General features: G+C 39.7%; 1 protein-coding gene across 1 annotated transcript in view; it reads right to left on the reverse strand.

Annotated features, from left to right (window-relative positions):
* Nucleotides 1-24,993, reverse strand: part of grid2 (glutamate receptor, ionotropic, delta 2) — a 460,903-nt gene that overhangs the window by 391,449 nt on the left and 44,461 nt on the right. The gene's annotated exons all lie outside the window — the stretch shown is intronic.

Here is a 24,993-nt window from a genome sequence, read left to right on the forward strand (position 1 = left end):
GCCCATCACCGCAGAGTAAATCCCGTATTTTGCAGTATAACACAGTTTTTAAATCTGATGGCTGTACCAGTAATGATGTGTTTTACGCCAACCACCAATGATTGGTTTGCCAGAGCTTAAAGGTAAGCAACCCAGAGCCATGTAGAGAGTTTTACAATCTGCCATTGCTGTTAAAAAAAAAAATAAAGGTTATTTGGAGAGAATGGTTATTATTAAGATTTGTTTGTTTGTATAGTTTGTGGTAATATGTTCTTGCCACAGCTCGCATTGATGTGCCATCCTGGATGAGCTGCACTACCTGAGCCACTTGTTTGGGTTGTAGACTCCGTCTCATGCTACCACCAGAGTGAAAGCACCACCAGCATTCAAAAATGACCAAAACATCAGCCAGGAAGCATAGGAACTGAGAAGTGGTCTGTGGTCACCACCTGCAGAACCACTCCTTTATTGGGGGTGTCTTGCTAATTGCCTATAATTTCCACCTGTTGTCTTTTCCATTTGCACAACAGCATGTGAAATTGATTGTCAATCAGTGTTGTTTCCTAAGTGGACAGTTTGATTTCACAGGAGTGTGATTGACTTGGAGTTACATTGTGTTGTTTAAGTGTTCCCTTTATTTTTTTGAGCAGTGGTTAAGATTAGAAGGTTAGTGTGGGTTACTGTGGCTCAGGGTAATCTAGTAATACAGGAATTTATCCCTGTTTATGTGTAATTGTTGCCATGAAAGCCACATAAACAATTTCACCAAGTTTGAACAAACTGACCATTAATGAGACCATAATGTGACACAGTACAACAAAGAATATCTGAACTAGAAAAGTTTGGTTACTTTCCACTATAAACTTTTTTTCATGTGCTTGTTGTCTGCTTCTCTTCTTTCTCTCCCTCAGGTGTTGTGCCTTCCATTGATAGTAGAATAAATTATAAATTTGCACACTTTGTCACACACACACACACACACACACACACACACACACACACACACACACACACACACACACACACACACACACAGAGCCAGTCACAGCTGCTGCTATAGCCACCTTTCAGTCTCTTCATAAATAATTTGGGTTTCAATACCACTGATGCCTATAACAACCTTTGACACCAGAGCATGACTTTTCCTACCTACCACAGACCTCTGTGAAGACACCCACCAAGAAAAGCAAGACATGAATACCAAATCTACTGTGTCTTCTCATCTCTATAATCTCGTACTTCTCTCACACTTCTACAAACCCCCTCTTTTTGTGCACTTTTCTCCCTCACTTTATGTCCTACTCACTCTACACTCTACTACTGCCGTACTGTCTGATTGAGGTGAAAATGTGGCATACACTGACACAAATTGGGAGCCTAGACATTTTCAGCATTTGTTGGCTGAGAAAAACTATATTTCACATATATCAGTAGTAATATATCTCTATAGCTCTAACTATCTATATATATATGCCTGATAGTTGAATCACGTGTTTTTGTGGCGGCGATTGAGGGGGGCGGGGGTGTTACACACGGTAGCTCTGCTTTAATCTTGAGAAGCTACCGAGCTGCAGACTCGATTAGTCACTGTAACTTATAATGTACATTTCCAGCTAAACGGATTATTACACTTATTATTGACCCGTTTCTCTCTGCTTGCCTGCCATTCACCGTTCTTGTGCCAAATTTTTGTGTGTGTGCCATGCAGCCAACATCACCGTGCACGTGGCAGTTCCTCATGGGTCTGGCCCAAGTACTATTTAAAAACAATATAATATTAAAATATAGTGATAGATGATCCGAAAGTCCCACCAGGTGCAGACAACTAGGCACAACACTGGTGAAGCTGGGGCTTCGACTCTTCAGCCATTACACACATACCAACACATCCACACACACAAGCTACTTCCGCACATATGCACTGACCCCCTTCCATAATTGTTAAGGTTAAAAATTTGGATTTATTCACGCAATTTAAAGACATTTATTAAAAGTTTCTGTCTTTTCACATTTTTACTTACAGCATTATATGTTAAATGTATATTGTAATAGGCTGTATATTAAGTCACTGGGAGAAAACTGTTAGTTAGTATGTTGCGATGTTGAGCACCCCCATATCACCAAAGTGGTTTGATCCTCGTTTCATAACGCCGTTGCGAAGCTTCAACTGTGAGATTGACAGTCGAATCAGGCTCCGCCCATCGAAGCATCAAATCTTTGACTACTAATATATATATAATATATATATATTTATTTAACTAACAAAGATTACAGTAGTTACCCAAAGGTTTTTATTTTTATTTTTTCCAATCGACATCCTTACAGGCAGTTAATTCTGTGCTAATTGTTGAAATAAATGGGTGGTGGTACGTGACTGGTCTAAAGATTTTATGTTCCCAGCGTTTTATATTCATAACATGCTTCCCATCTGGCTGCATGGCACTAACCAATTGAAATATCACACAGTCTACTCTAATCACATTATTCTGCTCATAGAGCATTCACACTAGGCACCGAGTGTGAGACTCCAGCCTTTTGATGTTCTACATTCACTGACTGGAAGGCAGAGAGATTTCTGACTGACAGTCTGACTGACCGCATGAATGAGTGACTCAACTGGCCAACCACTTAACTGTTTGACTTACAGACCAAAAGTTCACAGTAACAGTTTGACTTGTTGACTGACTTACTGTCCATCAGTGATGCCTAACAAACACAGTGTGTATCTGTAAACATAGGTTAGCTGGTGAATGTGGTCACCAGTATCCAATGCATGATCTTAACAGATAGACCACCTACCACATTTGTAAAAATACTAAAATACTGTAAGGTTCATGTTGATTTTTGACTTCTACGCATACTTCTTCTGTTTTAATTTTTTTAAAGGACAAAAACAATGAGTAACACCCTTCACCAATATTGATTAATGATCAGTAACACACATAATCTTCACATAATTCTGATGTTAGAAAATATCAAAAGAAAATAAAAATCCCCTTGACTCCAACCTATTCCCTCACAAATTAAGTTATACCTATAATAAAACTAAAAATGGGTACCAAAACAGGGGACTCCAGAGCTATATTTTTACAGCCTGTAGTATTGATAGGCTCTGACATTAACGGTTCTTTTAACTGTACTTTTCAGTTTTGGATTAATTTATTAACACACTTGAGTTTCTCTCCTGCTTTCTGTGTTGGGGCTGAGCTCCTCCACAGACACACACACACAACAACAACTCAAGTTGACAACAACTATGCTCGTTATGTAAGTGCAGTAAAACCTTCAGAGTAAAAAGCCAATACTATATCAATTTAGACGCTTTCAACGGTAACAACATAAACAAACGGTACTGAACATGTGCATTACTCTGGCCCAAACTTAACTTCCGGCAGACTTCCGCAAGCATTCCATAACAAGTAAATAACCTTAGCTGCCAGTAGAAAAGAAAGTTCATAACGTATTATGACCTTTTGATTTAATGTTTTATAACTAATAGTAATACCAGTTTATATCAATGTGCAGCGAGAATCTCCGACCATGTTCCATAGTACATTATAACCATGGACTCTGCCTCTTTATAAATACACTTTAGTAAAAATTTAGAATTAGTGATATAAAATGGAATAATAGCTTATAGTAATGTTTAAAGTTATACAGCATGTCTTTGTTTGCTTTAAGTAAAGTGTGAAAATGTCCATCCCTCTATAATATACTACAGGTGGACATAATACCATATGAACTAATTATAAGAACTTATAACACGCTTTAAGTAAAGTAACACACATTTTGCGCAGGAAAAAAACTTGTATTTATGTTTCTTCACTTTATGAACAATCTGTATGAATTTTGAACATTTTGCAGTTTAGAACAAAAACACAACTTAATTACATCATGGAAACTCCTTCTCGGGCTAGTGAAACATCACTCAAGAGCAGACCTGTTGCCAACCATATTACATCATGTAAGAAGAGGCTCAGATGTCACAGATGAAACGTGAGCCAATGGACAGGTCCTAACAGATGCAGTGGACAATTGGAGACAACCGCTTCACAAAACATATTAAAGGACATTTAACAGTAATTGACTGGGAATACTGGTTGGGCAGTAGGGATGAGAATCTCTTGGCACCTCACGACTATTTGATTAGAATTCAGAGGGCGGCGATCCATCTTGATGCATCGTTCTGATGCATTTCTGGATAATTACTAAGCATTTAATTTGCACATTAAAATCCTAAAGAAACGTCTCCTCAATTGCTTAAAAGGACTAGTTTTCATCCCTGATTTACTTTACTAGCCTCAGCTCCTCCTGCTCACCAGCGTCCTTGCTTTAACAACCAGTTGTCAGACTTCTCTGGAAACTAAAATATAGTTTAACGATCAGGATGTACAGTATGTGTACAGGACACCAGTTTAGCTTGAACCTGATGTTCTCATTCCTCGACAAGCTTGGTAGTAATGACACGCAACTAATTAACATTACTCATTACTAATTTAGCTAACGTTACACATTGCAGCCAAAAACATGCTTTACAGGGGACATGTTAGCTAGCGCTAACCGCCTTCACTTTTCCACAAACAACAGACTCAACGGACAGACTGTGACCTACACTGCAAGCGTTACCAAACATTCTTGTCTCAAAATTTTTCTACCGACCTGTCTGATTTACCGCAGTGTTTCACACAGAATGAGCGTAACTGTGGCGAGCGCAGTGGGTGGGGGGGAGATCTCCGACATTGATGTTGGACGGATTTGTGCAGCGGTGTTCATGATACTAACCATTCAATACACAGACAGGTCTGCTGTCAATGTGTTTGCAGTAGAGAAAGAGAGAGAGGGAGCGAGTGAGAGGCGGTGCTGAGCGAATATGCGCTGCATGCAGCTCTGCAATTCAAATAAGTTTTCCCATCTTAAATAGTAAAAAATGGGTGGGTGCTCACTTGAAAAATGGGTGGGTTCAAACAAAGGGTGGTATGTCCTGAGTTGTTTAACACATCTAGATGTGAATACCAGGAAATGAAAGCTGAAATTCTGAACTCTTGTCCCATACTCATCTTTTGATCTTAAACCCAAATGTCTTCAGTGAACAACAAAAACAAAGGAATTTGCCTTACCGTTCCAATACTTTTGGAGGGGACTGTAGTTGATGACAGGGTAGAGGAAAGCTCAGAAAATACTACTGATTTCAACAATTTGTCTCCCTTTTTGCCTCTGTTTGAGTACTGTATATCTGTCATAACAAAAGCATTGTCTTTGAAATTGAAAATAATCAGTATTTTTTTAATAGATTCATTTTTTAATGTCTATTGGGATGACTGTTCTTTTTCTATGCATTGAAAAATCAAATCCTTTCCCAAATTGCAGACATGAAAATAATATACAACAAAAGAAACAATGTTTTTTCTTCAGCAATTAAGACACCTAATTTGGAAATCAAACTGTATGTACAGTACTTTAGCACAAAAGGAGCCTAAATCTTTGTCAATGACACATGATATTAACACCTCATTCACAAACAGCACTCTGCAATGTATTTGTGTTTCTAAGGCTTGATGGACAAATCCCCAGTTGGATAGATCTCTACAACATAGAATTAGACTAATCCTTACATATCCTTCAGTGTAAGTGATAGTGCATGTAATCCAGAATTCTGCTTTATCAGTGCCAATTGAAGTCTTGTATTCACTTTCTACCAATGCATAGTCCCAGATGAAAGGCATTTCTAATCCAAGACTTGGCTGTCTATTTCATTGTTATATTTAAAGGCATTTCCTTTTTTAAAAAATACAAGCCTTATCATGGATCCACACACTCTACTGTTTAGCCCCACCTAATTTAGCTATTCTCAATCATGGCAAGACTTAATCTGAGACAATGAAAATGTTCAAACATTTGCCAGTGAATCTTTCCAAACACACATACATGGAGTCCCACTAGAGCTGTAGTTGGTGCTAGCCTTGTGGCAGTCAGTTTCTTCTACTCTGTTCTTCATGTTGATGTTTGTTACACTGTTTTCAGATGTCATGTCAACTTTTCTTCCATTTCACTTCACTTGAATTCATTGCAGTGAAGTGAAAATCAATATTAGGAGACTGGGAGGACTTTCCCCTGGTTCCTCTGTTGCTTATTTCAGTTTCTGAACATGGAAACCACAGCTGTTGCTATGGTGGTATAGTTTACATTCCAGTAATCATTTTGGGCAAACTAGCTCTCTTACCCAGATCTAAGCCACGACCCCGGTGGAGCTGAAGAGGCAATACCACAAATGCATGCCAGGAGCAAGACAGAGAGGATAAAGACATACAGGCTATGCTTTACCTCTACTATCATGGAAATTGTAATTAGACAGACATGTTATTTACTTTTACTAAGACTCAGCTTTGGAAGGGATGCTTGTTAACGTCTGGATTGCTGCTAGTTCTGGACCCTGTTTCCCAGTTATGTTGATGATACTGTCGCTTCTCTACATGGGTGTCAATTAAATCTTTACACAGGTGATACTGTGCTGCTCATTCATTTTTGGCAAATAACCATCATTTAATGCAGGGGTATTCAATTAGAATTCAAAGAGGTCCAGTTAGAGAAAATTTCCTGAAGCAAAGGTCCGGAACATCAAAACGACTAACTTGCGTTATCATTCAGTACCATGAGATAATAAATAATAACTAAGTAAACTAAAAAAAAGTGCCTAATTTTTTGAATCTCGCGGGCTCGACTAGCAAGCATCGGAATGCACAGATTTGATTGGCTGAGCAGCGTTACATGAGACGATTGGAGCACATGCGATTGTTCTGTGAGTTTCCTTGTCCGCTAAACCAATACAGTAAATGCTAGAAAAGCTGCGCAGGTTAAAATAGAAAGACTAACAGTAATTAGTAGGGGTGTGATGAGATACTTAACCTACGAGAAGAAATGAGATTCGAGATTGGGTTCGCGAGATCTTTACGAGACTTTAACACTATTTTTAAGAAATCTTTAATGCTAAATTATACTGAACAAAATTATAAATGCAACACTTTCGTTTTTGCCTGCTGCTTCAACCCCAGCCTTTGTATAATTTGCTGCACCCACCAACATGCATTACACTTCATTCTCACTCATCCACACACTTCTGACATCGCTGAAGTTCCTCATATCTACCCACACCATCAACTTAGTTATGTTGTTTGTTAGTTTGAGTTAAATAAACTATTTTAGTTTCTATTATCTGTGTGAGGCCTCCCTTTTTGTTGCCAGCCACATAATTAAGTATTTGTCAGAAGGTACAGAGATTTCCAGTTAAAGTGGGACATAGCCCACGGGGAAAGCTAGACCCCAATCGCATTTGCAATTACTGTTTTGGTAAGGGTCGCTGGAGAAATGAGTGTCCAGTACTAAGGAAAAAAATTAAACCTGGTTATTTACCTGCAAAACCCTCTGGGGCGGCTGCATCTTTGCGTGCCGAGGAAAGTTGCCGTGTCATTGCCACTGTTCAGGCATATACAAAATTGGAGTCTGTGATCAAGCTTCTTGTAGTGGAGCAAGAACAGACCCAGTTTGCAGCTAATGAAGAAATTGACCCTTGTTACGCTGCGTTTGTATCTGATGGTTTTGTTTCATTGGCTGGAAGTGAGAGGAAAGTACCTGTAAAGATATTTAGAGATTCAGGGACTCTGGACTCTGTGTTACCTTTTTCTCCTAAGACAGATACTGGTTCTAGTGTTGATGTCCATGGAATGGGTTTGACAGTTTTCTCTGCTTCACGGCATAAACTATAGTTAGTCTCAAACTGGTTCAAGGTGATGTGGCCACGGGAGTGTGGCCTTCTTTGCCTATGGGAGGAATACACGTCATCTTAGGTAATGACCTGGCTGGTGAGTGTGTGGCCTCGGGTGGCTGAACCGATGAACCCTCCCATTTTCCAGGGAGAAAGTTCTGAGTCTCCCGAAACTCCTGTAGTATTGTCCACCTGTGCAGTGATGCGTGCTACAAGCCGTGCCAGTGGTGAGTCCTGTGTTGATAATCGGGATAAGGAAAAAAGTGTGTATTCCCTGTGCTTGCTTTCCCCTTGCCTGTGTCTTGCAGTGATCTTATGAAGGAGCTAAATGATGACCTCACACCTCAAGCCCTGTACAACCAGGTTCTCCCAGAGGAAGAGGTGGAGAGTGCAGCCCATGGTTGTTTTCTCAAAGATGGTGAGAAAATGGGTTCCCCAGGGGGACTGTTTTGTGGGGGGTGAAATTGTGCAAATTGTTCTGCCCTCTACGTTGAGACTCGCTGTACTTCAGACTGCTCATGATGGTGTTGCAGGTCACTTAGGTGTTAGAAAAACATATGATCGAGTAATGAGACACTTCTACTGGCCACGTTTGAATAGAGACATTTCTGCTTTCATTAAAACTTGCCACATGTCACTTAACTGGAAAACCAAGTCAGGGAATTAAGCATGCTCCTCTGTACCCAATCCCAGTTGCTGAACACCCATTTGAGCATCTGATCGTCAACTGTATTGGTCCCTTGCCACGCTCTAAAGCTGGCAGTAACTTTCTGCTGACAGTGATGTGTCACGCGATATCCTGCTGCCTATCCCCTCAGAAATATCACTACCAAGTCAGTTGTTAAAGCACTGACACAGTTTAAGGGTTTTGTAAGAACTTCGCCACAGTTGCAGCGCCACTCAATACTCTTCTTAGCCCAAAGGTTAAGTCTGACTGTTTCTCGCCTTTCTAGAGGCCTTTGAGTCTTTGCTGCACCCACCAACATGCATTACACTTCATTCTCACTCATCCACACACTTCTGACATGACTGATGTTCCTCATATCTATCCACGCCATCAACTTAGTTATGTTGTTTGTTAGTTTGAGTTAAATAAACCATTTTAGTTTCTATTATCTGTGTGAGGCCTCCCTTTTTGTTGCCAACCTTGAGCCAGGCGGTAACACCATGCATCGACAGCATGGGTATTGCACAGGTGTGCCTTATGGTGCTTTCAGACCAAAAGCGAAGTGAGAATTCGGGGCGGTGAGTTTACATACAAAGTCAATGCAAAGACGCGTAGAGCTACCATTTCCTGTCGGGCGGCACGAAGCGACGCGAAGGGGGCGGGGCCGGCGACGCGAAGGCAATGAATATTTTCAACTCAAGCGAAGAAGTCGCATGACGCTGAGTCGCGATAGCCTATCAGTGTTGAGATTGTCCGTACGTCACCGAGGCTTCAGAGCGTTGTGTGGAGAGGACCAGGCAGAGCGGGGGATTGAAAATCTGCTGGCCGGCTGAGAGCTGCTAAACTTGGAGAAGAGGAACAGGGAGCAGCGCTGCAAACATTTGACAAATAAACACCCATAATCGGTCGGATTCTGCTCTGACAACTACGCCGTTTACTCGCGGGAGGAGCTCGGAGTTAATTGCTTTTATTAAATTAGCTTTTTACTTGTTAACTTGTTTACTTGTTTTTGGGATTTCAACGTTGATTTATCTTCACTGGAGCTTCTCAGCAGCTAGCTTCCGTGCACATCCGGTTCCAATGTTGTTGTTAGCGTCGTTAGCTCTGTCGGACTACGACTTCATATTTATATAAAAAACGGACAAAACTGGACATTACTTGGAGAAAAGAAATCGAGGAGGTTGAACTACCTGGTGAGTTCAGAAAACATGTCTGTAACTTTATTCCAGCTATCATTGTACTTTACTGTGACCCATAGCCCTAATTGATCCAAACTCCATTCAGAAAACAAACATTTTAGAAGTTGTTGTCCTGCTGACAGACCTGACAAATCACGAATTCATATGTTTAACAAATCTGGGGGGGGCGTTCAGGGGGGGTCTGGAATCCAGGCAGTATCTGGTGTGACCACCATTTGTCTCACGCAGTGCAACACATCTCCTTCGCATAGAGTTGATCAGGTCGTTGATTGTGGCCTGGGGAATGTTGGTCCACTCCTCTTCAATGGCTGTGCGAAGTTGCAGTCAAGTGAAGACCCCGATGAGGATGATGAGCATGCAGATTACCTTCCCTGAGACGGTTCCTGACAGTTTGTGCAGAAATTCTTTGGCAAACTGATTGTTGCTGCAACTGTCCGGGCGGCTGGTGTCAGACAATCTTGGAGGTGAAGATGCTGGATGTGGAGGATCTGGGCTGGTGTGGTTACACATGCTTTGCGGTTGTGAGGCCAGTTGGATGTACTGCCAAATTCTATGAAATGCCTTTGGAGGTGGCTTATGGTAGAGAAATGAACATTCAATTCACGGGCAACAGCTCTGGTTGACATTCCTGCAGTCAGCATGCCAATTGCTCGCTCCCCCAAAACTTGTGACAGCTGTGGCATTGTGCTGTGTGATGGAACTGCACATTTTCGAGTGGCCTTTTATTGTGACCAGCCTAAGGCACCCCACCCCTGTGCAATACCCATGCTGTCTGATCAGCATCTTGATATGCCACACCTGTGAGGTGGATGGATTATCGCGGCAAAAGAGAAGTGCTCAATAACACAAAAAACAAAACAGATTTGTGAACAATATTTGAGAGAAATAGGCCTTTTGTGTGCATAGAGAAAGTTGGCTCATGATGAATGGGGGCAAGAACAAAAGTATTCATAATTTTGTTCAGTGTTTATGAAAATTTTTAGTATTAAACACTTTATTTCCTGCATTCTGATGAATTTTTATGCACCAGTTTATAGTGATTGTTTTTATGTAAAGACAAAAACATTATACAGGTAGCAGGTGACAATTCAAACTCTATAGCCTAACTCTACCAGAATCTAAGTCAGTGCAGCTCTCAGGCATTCTGTGTTGCTTTCAGATCTGTTTCTCCTGTAGATCAACTTTTCTCATGTAATATCATCCCTGCTGAGTCATGATTTAGTCTTCCCTCCTCTTCTGTGTCTTTGTTTGGGGAACAGTAACCTCAAGTAAGCTCTTTAAATGTGATTGTGGCACCTTTTCACGTCAATGATAAATTATTGAATTTTTATTTAGTTAGAAACTCCTGGACTTTAATAGCTCCTCTGTTTCACCAGGTTTTCTACTCATGTTCAAAACTTTCTGCACATTCAGAAACTCTCACACATATCTGTGTCCGCTGGTAGTAACGTTCAGACCGTTTGACCAACGCAGTTTGGGACTGCATGTTGCATGTGAAACCGAAAGTAACTGAAACAATTATCAGGCAGAAATCTCACCACAGACTGACACACACGTTAACTTCAGCAACTCCGATAAAGTGCTCGCAGTCCCAAACAGAGCAAAGTCGCGCTTCACTTTTAAGATGTTTATGTAGCAAAACTCTACCAGCTATGTTACCAGCTGTCTGGACTCATAACGCAAGCGGTGCGGTTGATTTCTATTAGGGCTTACATGGAGTGGCATCAGCTGGGCGGAGTTTATTAGCTACGCAAGTCTGTTTTATCATTAATACATTTGTATTTCACTGCATGAGAAAATGAATGTGTGGCTTGACAGCATGTGAAAAATGTCAATTGCGTGAGTCTGGCAAGACAGCTTTTTACCTGACGAGAATTCTCACAATTACAGAAGATTTAATATAATTACAGTTTCCATCTGAGTTCTGGATTATGGGGATCCTTACATCCTGTTTACCTTTTCAGTCTTAGGTTCATTACCGGTGGTAATTACAACACTCATCACTGCATCTCAAATGATAAGGTTGACAAGACAAATTCCTTGCCAGAAAATTGCCATCATGCATCTCATCTTTGACTGCTGTAGAAAGCTGGTACATATTTATGTTGCTCCAATGCCTGGCTGATGCTTCAGGTACCCCATACCAGAACTAATAAAAAGAATGTCTGTGTTTACAGGGACTGCACTGGTCTAATTAAATTATCTGCAGTGTCACCTAAAGACCAAAACATTTACACCTGTAATAATAATAATGATAATAACGAACAACCTCCCCAAAACAGCCTTTAAAAAGGTACAAAAAGTCTTAAAATTGATCCAGTAAATTGCCTCCACAAAACGTGCTGCTATGGCCCCAATGGATGCAATGAAGCTCTACACCATTTACCAGGGAAATCTATATGTACCATTGTTTGAATTTCATGGGCAAGATGGACGATTTGTTGAGTGGTGTTTATATTCGGGTTCCATAGAGAGTGCTACTGTTTTCGCATCACCAATCAAGCAATTAAGAAACAAATGTCTGTCTATGTCTTTTATTTGCCCACTGAAGACCCCCAAGATTGTCAGTCATCCAGGTCATTTATCAAAGAAAGGTTAAATCAAGGGCAACTGGACTTGATTGAAGATACTTGAAGACGTTTAGCCTCTCCTCTAAGAGGCTTATTCAGTTCACTTACAAAGTATATTCAGTATAGAACTGAAGAAGCCTCTTGGATGAGAGGTGAAACATCTTCCCTTGATTTAACCGTCCTTGGATTATGAGCCATGTTAGCTTGTCATGCCGTACATTAGTTAAACAAACCTCCACATATATTACTGTTTTAGAATGGAAAACCAATACGGCACTTACACAACTTGCCATTATTCTTTTGTTTCTTTTGTTGCAGTCAGAAACAAGACAAACCAGTGGAATGTTTTATATAATCCATTGTGTGTGATAATAAACCTTCTAATTTCTAATTTGTGAATGGCACTGAAAAGAAACCTCTTGACCACTGTGCACGGATACACCTGCTGCCATGATAAAAAAAAATATATACTTTGGATTTAGTGGTATTGTGAAATACTCAAGACACATGCCATGGAGATGAGTTATAAAACCTATCAACATATCCAGCATGTTGTTCATGTTGTGTGAGCCATATGAGACTTTAGCTATGGAAGGAACATGAGTGTAGGGTTGCAGTGATATACCATGGTATGAAAATTGACAGTTATCATACTGTGTACGTTTGCTTATCTACTGTGTTGAATTCTAGAATTCTAAGTTTATATCAAGTTTCATGTCTGTCAGGACAGACTATTTTGTGAAAGTATAGTAAAGCGTTTGTAAAACAAACCTTATCGTACCTTGAAAATCTCATACCATTGCAACCCTATGGTGAGTGTATAGAAAGGGAATCATATTTATATACATAAATATATACGAACAAATCAGAATGCTACACAAATCTGGCAGTACGACGGAGTTTTCAGCAGCATTGCAAATCTATTGTTTATACAGATTGACCTGAATGACCCCAATCTGAATTTTCATGGTTACTGCTCACCATAATAATCCCAATTTAATCAACTCTCTGGAATAAGGAGGGGGAGTAGGTTTTCTTTGTGTGTGTGTATGCGTGCGTGCGCGCTTGCATTTTGGTTAGTTATTTTGTTCTTAAATAAATTGCTCTCTACACTAATCAAACAGTTTCATCAGATGCTTTTGGGTGTGTGCTTGGATGGGCAGCCATGTTTGTATGTGTGTGTGCTCTGCTATGTGTCTGTTTTTATGGCTACACCCCCCTCCTACATGTACTATGTACACATATGAAGACCACAGAAACAGGCTCAGTAAAACCAGCATGTCACCACGGCAACAAGGTGAAATGCACAGAGTCCATCTAGCCATATGAATGCCAGCGTGTCTGTACCTGTGACTCAAATGTCAACACTGTCATTGGTTTCCTTTAAAGAGAACAACATGTCAAATCAATGTCAGTATCTCCCACTAGTGTTTAAAAACACATGGTTGAACGCATGGTTAATATTCATTATGCATTTTTAGTACATGATCACATAATTTAGTTACTCTCTTGCAAACTACTGATTGTTAATCAGTTAGTTCAGCCAAATGGTGTTTACAGATATTTTGAAGGATATAAATATGAGTGAAGAAAATAAGTAATAATCAAGATCCAGTGATTGACTGCATATTTCTAAATAATCAAATATGCAATAATGAAAAAGTAATAAATCATCACCAGATAAGTGTGTAGCAAAACAAAACAAAAATATATATGCCACATCAATTACAGCAATAAAAAGTCAGAGACAGAAACTCCAGTGACCTCGACTGCAGAGAGTAAATTTGCAAATGGGCTGATCATTTTTTAGTCCTATTCAGTACCGTATTCTGTACAACTTCATAAAGACAAAATGTCATTACATCACATAATCAACGGTCACAATACACATTTGAGTGCACATTTGATTGTTTCCAAATCTACTGTATGAGGGTTGAAAAAAAACTGAGAAGCCGACAATCCCATCTCTTGAAGTGTTAAAATATTACAAGAATTTAATACAGGAGAATGTGAAATCAGTTAATGGACAGGAAACACAGTGGTGTGTCCAGACTTTTTTGACTGAGGTGGGCCAAGTGGGTAACTGACTTATCCACACACACACACACACACACACACACACACACACACACACACAAACAAAACCCGTCATATCAAAGTCAGCATGCTAGCTGGAGCTCATCACTTCAACAAACTCTCAAAAGTGCAACCACATCGAAAGATGCAGGACCTTCTGTATGTGTAAGACGCAAGCTCGTTGAGTGTGTATATGAAGGAGTAGATATTCCGTTATAAAAAAAAATAAAAAGCTATGTTTAGCAGCATATGGAGGCTGTCCTGCAGAAGATCTATCAGAAGAAATGATCACTAATCAAGTAACAACCTAGTTAATACGGGACATTCATTGTGAATTATGCACATTAATAATTGCAAATAAGCCTACATTTGAACATTTATATATGCACATTTGGTTTGTTACATCAGATTCATTGATATTGATTACATTTTTAATACTTTCTTATGGAGTTGTTCAATTGTATTTATCCACCTCATGAATTCACACTCTTTCTGATGACAAAATATGGTTAAATTGTAAGGACAGAATTTGGCAAAAATGACAACAGATTTCATAGGGCCCTAGATACACTTACCAATCACAACACAACAAAGTGGTGCCATTCAAACAGACAATGTCATTGTCCATCTGCGATGGCTGACATACATCACAATGACACACATCTACACCTCTGGTCTCACACTGCAAACACACCTGCTCTGTCTCTCTCCCTGCTCCCTGACTTTCTCCATCAGCATTATGTTTTATAAAGTCACTCAAAAGACACAGAACGGAGTTTTCTACGGAGGGCCCATTATCATGCTGGCTTGTTAATGACTTAGCCTATCAAACAACCAAAACCAACATCTGCACTCTGTGTTCGCTGTTGCTTTACCTGGTCGGTACTTGTTAAATAATAAATAAATAAATAGGCTACCAAGTGATTCTAAGGAAAGACTCTGCATCCAGTCTGTTTTGAGTCACTGGGAATGCCGTGCAAAAAGCAGAATCATCATTCACAAAGAGAATAATGGGAATGTAAGATACCCATTTACTGAACATAAAGGGAGTCTTTAACAATGACAGGCCTTACCTCAAATGGAGCTGATTCATGTTGTCCTATGCTCATAACAGTATATACTGTAAGCCAGAATTGACCGCCTCATTGATTTTTACTACTTTGTAGAAATTACACGGCTATTTCTTTAATCAAATTTACTAACCATCTTTTACAGTAAAACAGTAGCATGTGCACTGGGCTGTAGTGGCAGTTCTGTCTCCAGCTTCCACATTAGAGAGCGCTAAAGCCAGCCAGCCAAATCAACAGCACCTTATTAACAACTATAAATGTCATATTAAGTATTTCTTCAAGCTGCTAGTAGTGGTCCTATAACTGTACTCAGCCAACCTATCCCAATATATCAGCTAAAATGAATACCAACATGAAACACACAGACTGGTAACATCAATGACAACCATACCTTCATTATTTTGCCGTTTCATACATATGTGCAATGAGTGAATGTTCAACAATGCTTTCTGAGTTCTCAAACCATGCCATATAGTCTGCTGCAGTCACTTACAATCAAAATTTGTTATGGCAAAACTATAAGAATTACTACCCCTTTGTTGAATGCCTCCACAACCCAGTCAAGTTGCAGTTTAAATCCAAAAAGTGTTTTGTACCATTTTGGGGTAACAATGACAAAAAGTGTCACTAATTTATTGTTTGACCAACTGTGAAATATGGTCATCAATTCTTGAGTTACAGGAAAAGTTGTTTTGTGAGGTCACAGTGACCTTGACCTTTGACCACCAAATTCTAATCAGTTCATTCTTGTGTAGACGTTTGTATCAAATTAGAAGAAATTCCCTCAAGGCGTTCCTAAACTATTGTGTTTACAAGAATGGGATGGATGGACAACACAAAAATCGTAATGCCTCCTGCTAAAGCTATCGCCACTGCGGAGGCATAAAAACATATGCATGAGTAAAATTTTCTTGAAATTTATGATTCGTGTGCCTCTCCAGTGTTGCTGTCATTTTGTAGAGAATACACAGGGACCATTCACGGAGGATATCCCACAGATCTTAAACAAAAGAGGAAAACCACAGGCAGCGCGCAAACGTGACAACACACACACAGCGTATCCAAAGAAGAAGAAAACCACAGGAAGCATCCTGGTGAGTCAGTGAAGAGGGAACATACTGTTCAAACTTTTTCCTCTCTACCCCACTGTCCGTATCTCTCTGCAGGAAAGAAACAAATGATTGAAAGAACCCCCAATCACAATTCAGACTTGACAACTCCATTGAAGTCATTCAGCATTTTCTGCACACACAAACATACGCACATACACACACGCAGCATTTATGTCGACGCAATTGTCCTTAAGCCGGAGAAAAGAGTAACTATTTAATAATACTCTTGTGTTCCCAGGACGTCTACAACGTCTGTGTGTGTGTGTGTGTGTTTGCAGGCATGTATTGATTCAGACTCCTCAAGTCTAACTGGGTAATTGCCTTTTAACCGTAAGTCATGACTGAAGGACACTGTGGGGACCTGTCATAAATGGAGCGAGAAAAGAAAAGGAGAGCAAAAAGAAAGAAAGTGAAAGAATGACAATGATCGGTAGAGCGCGAGAAAGAGAGAGAAAGACTAACAATAAACCAAGGTCTGTCTTTCAATCTGCCTCTGTTAGCATTCAAAAAAGCAAGGGGGAAAATATCAGCAGTGGGAGGAGGGAGGGAAAGACGTTGAGGACATGTTGTATATGAATTGCTCTGAAAGGCCATTTTGCTTTTCATTTCCTCAATTTTTATTCTCAGCTCACTTTGAGCCACTTTAACCATTTTTATTCAAATTAACTTTTCTTTTTAAATTCCCCAAAGTGTGTCAGGGTGTCCTGTCTTTCACCTTGTTGTCTTTCTCAGCTCCATTTTAAAAACAGTCACACTTTGCCTCTGCTGGCTTTAAGACAGGTCGAAGACATGTTCTGAGGTCTCACCGGCCCATCAGATGTGGGAGAGCGAGAAAAGCCTCTCTCTGAATAATAACTGTCCAAATGTGCAGTCTGTCCCTGCACTGATAGGCCAGATGTAATGATGTATGAAAGAGGCTGATCACTGGAGGGCAACCTAAATGTTGACCTTGAAGCCTCTTCCCACAACAATGTCCATCAAACTCACTGGGTAAAAGGTCTATAAAGCTACTCACTCAACTGACTTTGTAGATGCTGACTTACATAACTATTCGAAATACCAGAAGACACATTTATATAAAGGTGGATTTCCCCTTTATTATCAACAGTATGTGACAGGGATCTGCCTAACCCTAATTCTGACTTTAACCCAAACCAAAAAAGTGACAGTAGGCACCTTCTTCTTACAGTAAACCAGCAGGCATGCCTTTAAACAGCAAAAATCACTTTCGCTCTCTAATGCTCATACACTCATACACATACAAACACTCAAAGGAGCATCTTGTGCTATGCTAGTTAACTGTTTTTGCTTTGCGTCTTGAACACTACTTGACTATAACCTGGGAATCGGACTGTCAGACAGTAATGTATCCATTCACCAGACAACGCTGTAAAGGAGCATGCATGCGGCCTACCTTACAATAATGGGTTATATTTAACAATGGTCAGAAAGATAAAGTGACATATTAATTGCCATGAGTCCAAGGATATTGTGTCATTTAAATTTTAAACATAACTCAAATGGTTGTATATAATCAGGGTTAGATTAAGGACGTGCATGGTTGGCTGTAAATTAACAAAGTCACGTTACACCACTTTGAGGACAATGAGGAAATATATATATATATATATATATATATATATATATATATATAATCCAAAAATATGCACATTACCTATCAGGATTCTTTGTCATTCAAAAAGATAAAGGATTTTTAATTGACTCTTTCGCTTGAGCTTTGTGACTTTGGTTCACCAGTAGCCTCATCCTCTTATGGTGTATCAGATAGTGGAAAAATCATTAAAAAGGACTCAGCCCTTTGCGGCTGTCCAAGAGATAAATGCTGCTGCTTGATGGGAAGAGGTGACAAGGGAGCAAGCGTGCTCAAGGCTGACCCTGTGGTATCAATCTGTGCAACGTTAAAAAGTTTCTCTAGGCTATGAAGAGTCGTTTTGGCTGTTCTGACCTCTCTTAGCATTTTTAAGATTCTAGCATATTTCCTGTAAAGAGAAATGAGCTTACCGAAATATGTACCTAGCTGCTGCTGTATGGGTTTAATCACAGAGATCTGCAGGTGTAAAACTGTCCATTCATATATACATTAGGACTGAACGATAAATCGTTTTCAAATCGAAATTGCGATTTGAAAGAATGCGATTATCTAATCGTGATGACGGCGATTAAAATGTAGGTTAAATTACACAGCGCTGACCCGTTTTAAACAGTAATCCACTTACAAATTCATTCCGTTGTCATCCTTGCGTGACAGATCTGCTCGCCAATCACAAGCGCCATGCGCGTCCTGTTACGGCAACAAACGAAACTAGAGGAAAACATGTGGGATAAGGGTGTCAGCTGAACCGACACAGGCAGCGGCTGTGGGCGGTTTTGTCCGGTGTGAATTCACACTGAAGTGTTTCAACAAAGTGTTTAGCGTACACGTTGTTAACATGTTGTTATTGTTGTCATTTTGTGTGCTTCAACTACGGATAACAGCTCTCTGTGAGCCCATTCCATTCTGCTCTGTGCAGGCTAACGTTACATATCCACATGGAGAATTTCAGAATGAGAGCGTTTTAACCGTCTGATTTTGCTGAGTTATTTAGATTTTGCTTATTTGTTCAGTTTTCCTTGATTTTTGTGCTTCTACTATGGTTAAGTAGGCTACATAGTTCAATTGTGTCTCTTTTTTTGGTCTGGTTTAACTGTGTTTATTGTTGATGTACGATCGGGAGTCTGCAAAGGGTATTTTGAAAATCGACCGGATTATCTATGACGCTCTGTGTCTGACTTCCTGTCTGGTTCATCTGCTCTGTGCTGCTTGACATAGCTTCAGTCAAAAATAGACTGGCAGTGAATATTGAACTTTAGCAAAATATAAATTTAAAAAAATCGCAAATCGAATCGTAATCGCAATATCTGGCTGAAAAATTCGATTTTTTCCCCAAATCGTTCAGCTCTAATGTACATGACATAAAAACGCAAATCACTACTTAACTGTGATGCGTTTTAAGGTGTTATGTCAAAAAGGTGCCTTACCAACCTTTATGTACAAAAATAATTGGACACTCTCTGTAAATTCAGTTCATTATGTTTCAGCTGAGCACAAGTCAGCAACACACAAAGCTGCACTTAATTGCACAGCCCGGCTCCGCATTATATCTGTCATTGGCCCTCGACCTCTTCCACAGTAAAAATGTGGACACATCCTGGTAATTACAAGTCAGGCTCATAGCATCAAAGGTAAAGCACCAGCTCCAAAAAGGTTCTTACTGCTAGTTAATGTACTGTTTTAATGAACACTAAAGGAGCAAAGGGAATCTTGCTTGTAGAAAATGTTCCTGTTCTCTCTAGCAGGAAAAAAAAACCTCTTTGAGCTGAGTAATTCTCTGAAGTAGGGTTTTTTGTGGTGGTTTTCAATGCGGGAAGCAAACTGTTTACTCTAGCCTCACCATAGGACCGAGTCTCATTAAAACACACTAGCAGTCTCATAAAGGGAGGCACCAGCCCTGAGATCCATTTTGGGTCCTGACTCACAGTCAGAGATGCTGCACTTAAAGACACTCGCCAAGTATGCCCTCTGTTATAATAACAATATACTCAAATGTTTACAATTGGAAGGCTCTTTTTCTTTGTGCTTTCTACTCTTGACAGGGAGGTCAGAGCACAAGGCAGGGCCTCTAGAAATTGACTGTCTTGCTCAAGGACACTTCAGTTGGGCAAATGTGACAGTGCTTAGTTCCACCTGCTGGCTTATAATTATCTCAACGCCTCACAGAGCATGGAAACTCATATCTGTCAGCATATTAGGTAGGTCTTCTTCATTATCTTATCCAGTACTCTCTGTCACCACCCCCCACACACGTCCCTCAGCATAGTCATTACACTACATAAATCTGTTTAGTTGGGTGTTATTTCAACTTTAGTGTACACAGTGAAGAGTTTTCTTGTTATATTAAGTAAAGGCCCTCTTACAAATATAGTCCCAGACGCGCGTTCTCATTTTTACTCATGTCTTTATCTCTCACATACACAACACAGAAACCTACCTAGGTCTCATCACAGCTTCCTACTGCAACCCTGACTATTAAACAGAGCAGCCAAACATTTGCACTGGCAAATGGATGGTGCAGAGAAAAGGGACACACAGGCTGTCTACAGAAGGAAGAAATACAATATATTTTAGGCCATTTACATAAAACCATACCTTTTTCAGATTGAAGCCGTAAAACCATTGTTAGGCAGTGGAGGGCCCCAAGGATCTCATCTAGACCTTATAAAATCTTCTAATATACTAAAATATACAATAATACTTTGCATAGTGTGATCATTTAATATATTGTATTAAAAATGTGTAGTATGAACTTATAATGTAATATGAATAAGGTAAAAGTGCCCAATAGCTATAAGATGTGGATAATGTAATGGCATATGACATTTTATGTTCAATTTTATAACATAAAAAGAGTTTCAAATTAGTGGCAACAATTGTCAGAACGTCAGCATATGATATAATTAGATATTGAAAACACATGTTTTCTTGATATGTTAAAAAACATGATCAAAGCTTTTGATCTCCTATTCTGTTTGCACTCTGCAGTAAACATGACTAAATTGCCAACATTGAATTTTAAAATAATAATAATAATAATGATGATGATAATGTGATTGCATGTGCTAATTATGATATTGCAGACTGTCAGGACAGCAATCAAATGCAACACCACAGGTCATCACGTTCTTTAAATTAATTTCATCAAAGTTTCACAAACCTTTAGTGCAACAAGGCATTACATTCAGACATTGAGTTATTGTTATTACTATTACTTATTCCTAATACAGTGTTTTAACTCTTAACTCTACTATATTCATTTTGAGGTTTTAACTACATTAAGTGATTATTGCAGTGGGTAGAGTTGTTACCATATTGGCCCATATAAAAAGGTCGTAATTATAACACAATGACCCCATATTCCCTTTTTCCAGCAGTTGTTTGACTACTGCAAACCTGCAGAGTTCTTTTCAGTATCCTGGCTGTTTAGACCTCTGCTGAGTCCACTAGACTCCATGCAACAAATAGAATGATAAAGCTGTAGTTTGTCTAACTCTGGCAGGTGCAACAAAGCTAAAAGGAGCAGGTCATAATAATAAATTAATTGGGGGTGTACCATGCAATACCAGCACAGAGTTAAATAAAAACAGCAAATATGAGAAGATCTAGCCTACTGGCATTTCAACCAGTGGGTTATATTAACCATCATTAACAGTTGGGAAAAATCCAAGTAACTATTTCCCATCACAACTACCATTCCTCTCTACCAGGAGAAAAAACTAATTACAGATAGAGAAAGACAGAGGGCATGTGATGGAGAGAGACAGTAGCCATTTTGAAGTATCGCATTAGAAAAGGTTGATGGAAACGGCAAAATTGGGGGGGGGGGGGAATCCTTAATTTCGCAAAAAAAGTTTTACGCTCGCTTGAGGTGGTTTTTGCCTTTGTCGAAAAAGAGCTAATGCGCTAAATGGGAAATGGAAACACTTTTTCCAAATAAGTTCTGACGTAGCGACACGACTGATCAGCTGTTTCTGCCTTCATCATCTGTTCTGCCGAATTATGCAACAACCTCTTAAAGGTCCTTTTCAGATACTTTGCTCTGCACACTGATCAAACGCGGTTATCACCGCATATTTTTGCATATTCTTCTACTGAGTGTAATAAAATATTAACGACTCTAAACATTAATAAAATATATACTTCGTATCATTTATCACCATTGATGAACCACACAAAGGATATTATACGTTTAAAAGTATTATTTGGAGGTGCATGCAATTTTCGGCAGGCATGCAAAACTCGGCATAACACCGGGTATTCCCATAACATGCGGAGACATGGCTGGTAGCAACTTGCCCACATTTCTGAGGACATCTCTCCATTTATCTAAGATCAATGGCCATCCATTCCATGCGGCTGGTTTTGTTTCTGGTTAGGAGCCCATACGTCTTGTTTATTACAGCCATGTGTAACGTCAACTACTGACGTAACTATGCTTGCCGTAGCCTGGTTTATTAGCTCCTGGTTTATTAGCTGATGGAAATGCACATATTTACGCAATGTCTTTTTTGCAACATTTCAAAAGTACGCTTAAAATTCACATGACAATTAGATGGAAACATGGCTAGAGTGACACTCAAAGAGACACAGATAGTGACAGATTCAGGCAGAGAGAGGGTGTTGTATGCATAGGCGGAAAGTGTGCGTGGGGGGTGGGGGGGTTGTCCCCCCCTTTAAAACCATTAAATAATATAATGATATATAAGAGAATAATTGTGTAAGTAGTAATACAACACAGACGCAAAAGGGGCAATAAAAGTGCATTTTAAGTTTAGAAACATTTTGAGTCCTCCCTCCCTTGCCTCACAGCGGTTTGGTCCACTGCCAGCTTTCCCTCTTTACCTTACAGGAGTCTGGTGGGAGAAAACCAGTTTGAATCCTTCAGTAGTTGTGGAACTTCAGTAAAATGTAACATGATCCTACTTCTTCAAGTGTAATATCTAAAAAAAAGACATGCAGTTTTCCATGCAGTTCCCTTAATACGAAAAAAACACACCAAAGAAACCCTAAAAACTAACTAATAGCTGTTGTTTAATAGAGTAATACCTTGTAATCACCCTTTGGTCCTCTAAAAACCTCTGGGGTGTCATTTGTTTGATGACAGGAGTTTTTCTGGCTGGAATAGGCTAGAAAATTACTTTGCCCCTGAATAGGAACGCGTAAAGATGCCACATAATTTAAAAGACTCTCAACAGTATTTGTGTGCATGTGTGTGTTGCCATCTGCATACATAAAACTTGTGCCTGCATTTTTGTGTCTGTGCCTAATATGTCATGGTTCCCCTCAGAAAATGATGGAGTCATATGTGCAAGTCAACACATTCCCCTGGTGACCATTTCACCCATGAGTGAGAGGACTTAATTTCTAAATGGTCCCTGCATGAAATGAGATGTAAACACATTAGGCAGGTGTATTCAAATGACTCATGTTGTGTGTGTGTGAGTGAGCGTGTGTCTAGTGGGCAAGACACAAAAGAGTATGTTCGGGTGAGTGCATGTGTGCCACTTTGTCTGAACCAAAGCTACGCCTGTTTACCAATGCATGAGGTCAGAACCCAGGGAGAACAATCATCAGGCTCCTTACTTTAGAGAACCGCCATCTCATCTTTATTGCCCGCTGTATCTGCTTTCTTCCCCTTGTTTTTGACTCTCTGCAAAGCACACACATCTTGCCTTTCAAACCCTTGACAAAATTGGCTCTTTCAGAAACATGACACCTTTTTAATGAACAGTCAAACTGACAACTGAAAAAGCACACCGAGAGATTTCAAGTCAAAATAAAAAAATATGTGTTTCACTGTTTTGTTGGGTTTTGTTCCACAGTGAAACATAAATGTAGGAAAAATCTAAACAAAATGCATACATTTTATTCATTTAACTGTCTTATATCATTAACATTACGTTTATTTAGCAGACATTTTTATCCAAAGTAACTTACAATAGGTGCATTCAGCCACGTGGATACAGTGCAAAAATTGCAAGAATGCAAGTACATCAACTTCATTAAATATGCTGAACTACAAGTGTTACATTTAGAAACAATGAGAAAGCGAAAGACTTTGTTTCCTGTTTTTCTTTTTAATGGGCCACATTTGAACAGATTATTTTTCAGTCGGTTAAATGTGTGGCGTTTTTACAAGGGGCAGGTGCATAAAGCAAGCTGCCCGTCAACTACAAGCGGTAATGATTCTGAATTTGGAGGTACAACCAGCAAAGAGACTGAGCATTTTGTTACTTTATTTCAACACAGTATAACATCACACAAGTCTTGTTCTTCAAAACATGGGAATAAAAAACTTCTTACTTCACAAGAACAAATACTCCCAAACCTATAAACACAATGGATGATATATAACTTCACTTACAAATTAACTCACTAAAAACTCGCTCCTCTCCCACTTCACGCCTCTCCTGTCGCCCTTTGAACCCGCTGTCATCCCTGGACTCAGAGTCGTGGCCAGAACTTTGGTACTATATTCCCTGTTGTCAAACTGGCCTCTGTCGGTCTTGGAGGCTGTGTTCGGTCCTGGTCCTGTTCACTGGGAGGCTGCTCTGTCGGCTCCAGTTCTGGTGCTCAATCCGGCGCCACTTCCTGGCAGCATTCCCCGCTGGGTCCCTTGCCCCAGTCTTAAAAACATCTTCCTCGCAGCGATCCAATGCTATTCTGCTAGCAGAGTAAGCACCAGTACTAGTACTCTAAGCTCCAAGTCTGAGTGAGTCAGTTAACAGGATCGCTAACTGAGCTAACTAGCAAATGGCAGCTAGCATTAGCAGCAGAGCAGTGACGGTAAGTCAAGAGAAAAAGTCCATGTTGCAACAATCTCCTGATGGGGCTACACCGATTAAGATCAATTTTATAGCCAGGAGAACTTAGTAGTAAGTGCTCTGGACCAGAAAACATACCTTTATGTTCAGAGTTCTCCCAATTAAACTTGCCAATTGAGATT

The sequence above is a fragment of the Micropterus dolomieu genome, linkage group LG21 (genome assembly GCF_021292245.1).
Source record: "Micropterus dolomieu isolate WLL.071019.BEF.003 ecotype Adirondacks linkage group LG21, ASM2129224v1, whole genome shotgun sequence".
Lineage (NCBI taxonomy): Eukaryota > Metazoa > Chordata > Actinopteri > Centrarchiformes > Centrarchidae > Micropterus > Micropterus dolomieu.